Raw genomic sequence first — 8442 nt, forward strand, 5'->3', positions numbered from 1 at the left:
TCATTTTGCAAGCTCTCAGAGAGTTTAAAAATCCCTTAGCTTCACAAAAACTCAGACTCCATAAGGTTCATATCTTCCTAGAGTAGGATGTACAATGGAGTTACTTCCAGCTACTTTAATTAAGTTTTCGTCAGACTCTTTCTGTTTAGCTAACTGATTCTTCTTTCAAGATGTGTTTGTATTAAGAGCAAGACCCAAAATACCCTATTGACACTTCCTGTGCAATCTAGATAGAAGTTAGGTAAAGAGAGAGGTTATAAAACCTGTGTAACTTTTAAAGCTACAAGACCATAGGCAGTTGAGTATGATGATGAATGTTCAGCATCTATACCTTGTCCCAGATAGGCTCAGTTGCCTTTTAAGAACTGTGTCTTGACCCATTGAAAGCATTTAGTGTGTCTAAACCCCAGAGAGGGTGGCCCTTAGTGTATTCCTGAAAAAATGTATTTCGTTTGGCTACCTCTAGGTAGCTCCCCACACAGCAGGGTTTTTTAGCTTGTTTCTCAGGAATGCCTTTCCCCACTCTATATGATGTCTAGGTTCCCAGCAGACTAACAGGGTCCATTTTTCAGGTGTGGGACTGCCTACTAAGCAAAGTGAGGCTGGCTCTAGGCATTAGCTCCAATTAGAATAAAAGGCTTGCGACACTCAAACCTGCAATGCCAAAGTATCTTCTAGGTAAGTAATACCTATCAAGTGGATGCCAAAGCATGGAGTTAGATACTGAAAGAAGTTGATACTGATAGTCAATATCAGTTGACTGTGATAATCAATAGTGATACCATCGGGCTGGGTAAACATAAAAATGGCTGTGCTGGATCAGAATGTGGATTCACCCAGCCCAGCAGGCTGTCCATGATACTTACCTGACAGGGAGACATTCTGATCATGAAGGTGGTTTTTGAGAGTGAGCCTCATCACTAGCACTTCAGGTAGGCTGACTCCTGCAATTTCCCCAGATCCAGGGAACATGACTGTAAAATTTGTGATGTGGGAGACTGTTTTTGTTCTTTTTCCTGAAGTAAAACATATTCCTACCTCCACACTACCAGTAATCTTAAGCGGATGCTTAGGGAAGAACATAGGAAAAGGTGATCTGATTGCTGCTTAAGCCTGTATCAACTTTTAGCATCTTTGATGTTCCTTACAAGGAATTCCACCCATTTAATGAGAACAACACCTTTTAGTTCAGTGTAAATTCTTATTTGGAGCTTCATTTGATATCCCTCACTCTCGAATTGGTAGATGCAGTACAAGATTGGTGCCAGACTACCCTCTCCATGACACTTACGATTTTACACACTTCTGCCACATCCTTCCTCAGTCATCTGTTTCCCAGAGTGAATTATTTGATTGTTTCCTTACATGGAAGCTGTTGCAGACCTCTGACCATCTGTCCTTGCTCTTTCCCAGTTTTTCTGTGTTATAAAGTATGTTCTGAGCCCCATGTCTGTACTCAGCTTTGGAGCTAAGTCTAGATTGTAGTTAGAGCCTTCCTCCGGTCAGGAGTCGTCCTTAGAGTTAGGTATCCTCACTATTACTCTAAAAAATGATGTGCAATGACTCATTTTTCTTAGGACACATTTATATACATACCTGTGTGTCAGTATATGTGAGTACTTGAGGTTTGCTTCACCTGCTGTTCTACCATGGATGTCACAAAGCTGTTTACATTTTGTAGCTGGAGCAGGTTCAGCAACTCAGGTGTCCTGCCTTCCTGGCCAGGATGTGACACCCTCAACTGGAGAGTCACACAGGCTCTTTCTCACACTCATTAAGTGATAGGATCATCACTTATGCCATGTGCAGAGTGGCTGCTTCAAGGACACCCTTACTGCAGCGTGGCCTCAGGTCTCCCGCTTCAGGCCGTCTCTGAGAGATGGCAGAGGTGGGTTTGCACTCGCTTGGGATCTGGGGGCAGGTTTTCCTTATCTTCTGTAACTGCTAAGCTATTGTGTAACAGGACTTTTTCTCTTCCTCCTCTGAGTGAAATAGCAACTGATGTGATACTTCCTCCAGTGCTTGCTCTTCTAGGTGTAGTGAGCATGTTTATGTGCCATGCAGCACTAGGAAGCATGCACAGTGGGACTGCAGATATCATAGGATATGGGTCACAGAGCAGTTGCTGGTGACTTTGGCTCACATGCAGGCAACAGATTGTGTACTGACGAACTCTGCTGACAAAGATGTAGGCGCATACAGGATTAGACATCAGCAAAGATGGTGTTTCAAGACTTGTGGTTTGGGCTTAGGTGTTTAATATCCACTTACATCTAACTTAGATGCCTAAAATCTCATGAGAAGCTATTTCTTAGCCTCCTTATACATCATTATTTCTTTCTTACACAAACAGTTGCCCCCCTGAGGTGGGTGCATCTACACAGGTAGATTAGATATGCTCAGACACTATTTTGTTTGGGACTGAATAAGTGCACAAGGTTAACTGGATCTGCATTAGGTGTTATGATACTGCGCAGAAAGTTCTTGAGCAGCTATTGCATCATCGTAGTTGCCTACATCATACAGCAGTGTCAACCCAGATAAGAGGTCAATAGTGTCCTAGGTACCTGATGTGGACTTACTAGGAGACAGCTATTACACTAAGGAGCTATCTCTACAGGTTCACAAAGATGGTATTACTGTTATCCCTGCTTAATGTATGGGCTTGGGGCCCACAAGGATTTTGACTTATCTAAGCCAAGGTCACTCAGAAAGTCTTTGGCAGAGCCCAGAAGTGACATCTGTTCTCTAGCATCCCAGTATCATAACTGGCCACCAATGCTTTTTTATTTTTGTTTTTTTTTCTTCTCATTATTCAAATATTTGGGAAAAGTTGTGATCCCTGTTCTTATGCTTTCTGCTCTGCTCCTGAGAAAAAAATGAATCGCTTTTAGGAAAAACAGAGGAAGGTATTGGTGGTTCATGGAGCTAGTGAGAATAATGTTTCTTTCAGTCACTTTTCTTTCCCTCTAAGCACCTCCAAATCTTACTGCTTTCTATAGAGTAGTTTTACGAAATAATTGGTGAGTCATATTATTTCTTCTGTGAACAGGAAGGGCTGTCTGGTTTTCATTTGAAGAGCAAGTAAGTCAGCTTTCACATCCTTACTTGGGGACAGCTGGCTTAAAATCTAGATGATTAAAATTGGAAATTAACTGGAATAGAGATACTCAGTTTAGAAATGTATTAACAGAACACTAAGGTTGGGATTTATACCCACAGCTAACAGAAGATTCAGTGGTGTGTTTGTTGTGAAATTTCTACTCATTGCTATCTAGTGAGGCAAGACAGGTTTCTATAAATATATCTATATAATATATATATAAAATATATACATCATATCTATAATGTAAGCATAAGCTAATTAGGGTAAAATAGTGTATTGAAGTGATATTAGTGAAAGGATGTGTCAGGTTTTCTTGGTTTGGGGATTTGCTCACCTCTTGTGGGTAAAAGCAAGGAAGGGATGGAGAGATAATTCACCTTCATCTTTTTCAGAAGAGAAGATGTAATGGTTTAACGTGATTAATGATTCAATGGTTTAATGATCCAGAGCTGTCCCAGCCAGAGCAAGCCACTTTGACTTCTGTCCAGGAGGGTCCTCGCAGGGGTCAAGACAGAGGCTGGAGCTGCATGGGTGCTGGTCCCCTCACCCACTGAGGTCCCATGTGGTGGCTGTTAAAGAAACTTTTCAGATGGGACTCATCTCTAGATCTATGTAATCAAGTGCATTACGTTAATGTAGTGTTGCTAATTTCTCTGAGGAGGCTCTAGTATATGTGGAAGGATACTGTGTCCCTTCACTGGTGTGTCACTTCTCTGCCCACTTGGGATCAGGAGGGAGTGGCAATGGTGATGGAAGGGAGACAGTCAAGTAGTATAATCCCCCGTGGGAGATCCCCCTTCTGTGTATGCAAAGGAATAGGAGCTGAAATTCATGGCAAGACAGAAAAGAAGGGGCTCCTTTCTCACTAGGGTAAACTAAGAAGGAAGGAGCATGAGCGTTTGTCTCTGAATTTGCCTATTTCAGTTTGCAAACACAGTGAGTTGTAAATAACTTTTTGGATGAGGTTTTCTTTACAAATGGAGACTCTTCTGTAACCGTGCACTATTACGTGTACATTAACAACACTCTGTTCTGTACAGCTGTTTGAAATGAGTAGAACTGATGTTGAAAAATAAACTAAAAACATCACTAAATTAACTGAGTAACATCCAGATCTATATACCTTTCTATGAGTAGAATAGCAGGTGCTGCTGTGTTTCATAGCAACCAATTGATCAATGTCTACTGATATAGCACCAGATAGAGGTATCAAAATGCCCAGGAAAGATCTTTTTTTTGAAATATCATCATTAAATTCCATCTAGAATGGGTTCCCAGCAGGGGATCATAAACTAGAAATCCAGAGATACCTAGAAGTAGCTTTAAACAATGAGCAAAAAATGATAGTAGTAAAACCTGTTTGTATTTCATTTAGGGGAAAATAAGTGTTTTTCCAAACACACATCACTTCCAGTAACATCCGTCTCAGGAAGGTAAGTAACCACTTCACTGTGTGAAAGTGCTTGTTTATTGTGGTCTGTGTGAGCCTTTTTGTGTCCATGCGTGCAGAATAAGGAATTCTTCTCTCAAAGCCTTAAAAGCTCTGGTCCTAGTGAGTACATGAGGATAATGCTGCTAACAAAAATCACTTCCTTTTTTTGACCCATTGCCTCTTTATCCCCTTTTGAGTGACTTGTGTTAACATCATTGTCCACATGTATTCATGCACAGGAGCTTTTAATCTCAGCTTTTCTGCCCTGAGTAGCTGTGCATATGTGAACACACAGTTGCTGTCCTGTTAAAAGATGGTGAAATGACTTCTGCCCCAAGTGTTCTCCTGCCAATTACTCTTTTCTGGAGTCTATTCACATAAATGTTCTTTCCAACTTCTTTTATTTAATAATGTATAAGCAGTTACATCCTGCTATTGAAATTATTTTTTGCTTAATATTGAATGAATATAATATACATTGTACACATGAATATAATATGCATTATACATAGGTAGTAATGCTTGTTGCTAGCTACTATTTTATGAACAGCAAAAAATGAATAGGGACTTACTTATCAAGTTATATAATTCTTGATGTCTGCCTTGAGCATTGTAACCTGCTAGTGTCAAAATAGAAACATGTGTTATTCTTGCAAAATAAGGATAAAGGAGTAGAACTACCAAAAATGCATTGGAACACAGGGAAAGGTATATAATCAAAATATATTCTCAGCTATATTAAAAAAAAAAATACTGGTTTGAACTTAATGGTATGCTTGTACATGAAGTGAGAAATACATTAGTTCTGAAGAAATTTAGCAAATTCTATTTTATACAACAGAGAGTTTTCAGAACATAAATTGTACAGTTCATTGGTCAGATTGATTTCTTTGCATTATGGTCAAAACTATATTTTGGATGGTTTGTGAGTAACACCCTGCTGAATATATTTTTCGTTCTTGTCTCTGCAAACAACAAAAAAGAGTTGTTTTGTATTTATGCAAGAAGCCTAATCAAAATAGAGTATAATGTAGCTCTGAACCAGATAAGGATGTAATATTTTTGGAAGCAATTGTATGTTTATTGAACAACAATGATTTTCCTTTCGTTTTGTGTCTAAGCATTTATTATTTTAATCTTGTTTTCCAGAGGCACTGCTTTTTATTTTATTGCTACTGGAGCATTCAAAAAAAATCTGTTACTTATAAATAGAAACTTAATATGGGTTATAGTTCTAACCAAAATTGAAAATAAACTCTTACTAGATGATGGCATCTCATATAAGAAATTATTAAAATCACTTATGATCTTATGAATGAACTACCTTTTCATCTGAGAGAACTGGGAAAGGGCAAAGGCAACACAGGTTGTTTTTCTACTGCACCCCATTTGCAGGCAACAGTACTGCAGACGAATATGCAGTAAAAAGAAACAAAGTCTGGAAGTTAATACCCCAGGCGCCAAACACATGTCTGTGAAAGAGGAATGCAAGCAGACATTTCTATGATGTGCAGTACATTAATTCCTAATAGGCTCTTTCTCTTTTACAAAGGTCAGATTATTGGATGGAACAGAATCCAGTCTCATGCAATGTATTACCTGCCTTGGTGTGCATAGAGTAATGACATAGCTGTGTTTCCTTGCTATGGGGTTAACACCGCCCCAGTAAGTGGTTAGTACTTCCGCTGGTAAGACATGGGCAACTCAACAGGTCAAGCCTATCAGAGCTGGCTGTGTACAAATCTGGCTTTTTATACTGCCAGAATATTCTCAGCTGCAAAGTGCTGGGTGTCTCCGTAACAACAGAGGGATAGGATGTTGAGGAGGATGCATGCACAGAGGATCAAGCCCCTCCTGGTGTTTTGTTCCATATGGCACTTCATTTTTCAGTCTCCTGCTTCCCTTTTTAATTGCTGATGATGTGATGGAAAACATCAGGTTGATAATTCTAGTGTCTGAAACCAGGGCGTGACATAGTCATAGGGTATGAAATCAGTGCAAGCTTTGCCATGGCCTCAAATGAATTCAGGCTCACACCCTTGAGGTTTTGCCATGGGAGAAGCCGAGCCTGGGCAGAGGCAGTGGGACAGTCACTAGCATGTGCCCAGGCCCTGGCGCAGACCAGAGTCACTTTGGAGATGGCTTCCCCCCTCCTGAACAAGTGCACAAATCGCTGCTGGCTGCAGGGGCAGTTTCTGGTTGTGGCCGGCTCTCCAGTGGAGGCCACCAACCTACACTGCTTACAGCCACTGAACAACTGAGAAAATGCAGCAGCTTTTCTGTGTTGTCACCCACAGCTGAACTTATAGAAGAATCTGAGAGGTTAAAAATAATAAGCAAGTCCTTGAGTCTTTGACTTTTGTGGAACATACTTTCTTTCTAAATCGGTGCTCTTAATTTAGATTTTGGACTAATTTATACTGCTGTTTTCATAGACAAACAAACAACTGTGCAGCTTATAACTGTGCAGGACTGCAGTTTGCAGTTCTGATTTGTCAACATTCCTCTTTCAAAAGTAATTTTCCTCAACTAAGAACTACAAAATTTCGTCATAAAGCCAAGCTTATGCAGGATTTAAACTATAATTAACAGGTGGTGTAACAGTATTAGATTAACTTTTGTCAAGGGAAGCTATGTGGAAGAAGAATAATTGAGCCTGGAATTTCTCACTGCCTTTGTTATCCAAATATTTGACAAAAATAAAAATTGGTCTTTAGATAAGTAAGTATTTTTTTCCAAGAAGTGAACTGGTAGCATACAGTGTGAATTTGTGTTTCAATGATCTTTTATGACTAGATTTCTGTACAAATATATAATCAGTATATACAGCTTGTGATTAGCATGGTTTGAATATTACAGATTTCACATAACTATGATTATTATTTTTCTTCAAAATATTCCTCTAACCTTTTCAGAACTAACTGAGAATACTAAATGATGACTGTAACATTTTATGCAGATGATTCTTGTTCTAAATGCAGTCTTTTGTACCATGTAGTGAGAATAAAAGTTGTGAAGAGTATCTAATAAAAATATGATCGTACTAGAGTGTTTGAGTCAGCTGAGTCTTGTTGACTCAGACTTTACCATTGACTGTGAAAATTTTAAGGGAGGAGGAGAAAAGCATGTTCTGGAATTTATACCTGATATCTGTTTCTCACCCATCATCCCTTTGGGAAGGAGTGAAGTTTGCGCTTTACAAAGGTGCAGGATGTGAAATCTCCAGATGCTCAGAAAGACGTATTTTATGTTGCATAATGAAATCTGATGGGTGGAAATGCCCTTCAAAGGCTATTTCCTTCCCTTGAAAAACAAATGCTGTCATCAGCTATTTTTGATTAGCCTGTGAATTATGATCCTGTCAAGGCAACGGGACTCTGGTTACAAATGTACCTTCAAGCCTAGCAACAGACATGTAATCATGAGATAAACTTGGCCACTTGCGATGGCATAGAGTTGCTTGCATGGTCCATGATTAAATGCTGGGTCAAGACTCATCTCTGTAGAACATGCCTGAGTCTTAAGCACCCACGACACTGGCTGTGGTTTTAATGCTTTTGTTGCTGAGAGGAAACATAGTAACTCCTAGAATACAGAGTCTGGAAGTGTGGGAAGAGTGGAAATGACAGATGCTCAGTCAGCAGTAAAAAAAATTCCACTTTTGTTTCTTGGCTACTCTATGTGTGTATTTAGAAAGAGAGAGCAAAGGCTTTTGGGGAAGCAATTCATTATACAGTGGTGATATTATTCTAGAGAAAAAATTACACTAGTGTGTAAAAAAGTGGAAAACAAACATAGGAACAACAGATTTGAAACAAATCCGGTTCCTAATTTCCACCTCCAAGTGAGACTACATGATGTTTACATTTCTTTAGTAATACAATGGGTAGGGCAAGTTACTATT

General features: G+C 39.4%; 1 non-coding gene across 1 annotated transcript; it reads left to right on the forward strand.

The window, feature by feature from the left end:
• The first annotated feature begins 858 nt into the window (after positions 1–858).
• On the forward strand, positions 859–1019 carry LOC132317009 (U1 spliceosomal RNA). Its single transcript, XR_009483981.1, has one exon. It is a non-coding gene; the product is annotated as a U1 spliceosomal RNA (small nuclear RNA).
• Positions 1020–8442: the final 7423 nt, after the last annotated feature.

Source organism: Gavia stellata, chromosome 4, assembly GCF_030936135.1.
Source record: "Gavia stellata isolate bGavSte3 chromosome 4, bGavSte3.hap2, whole genome shotgun sequence".
Taxonomy (NCBI): domain Eukaryota; kingdom Metazoa; phylum Chordata; class Aves; order Gaviiformes; family Gaviidae; genus Gavia; species Gavia stellata.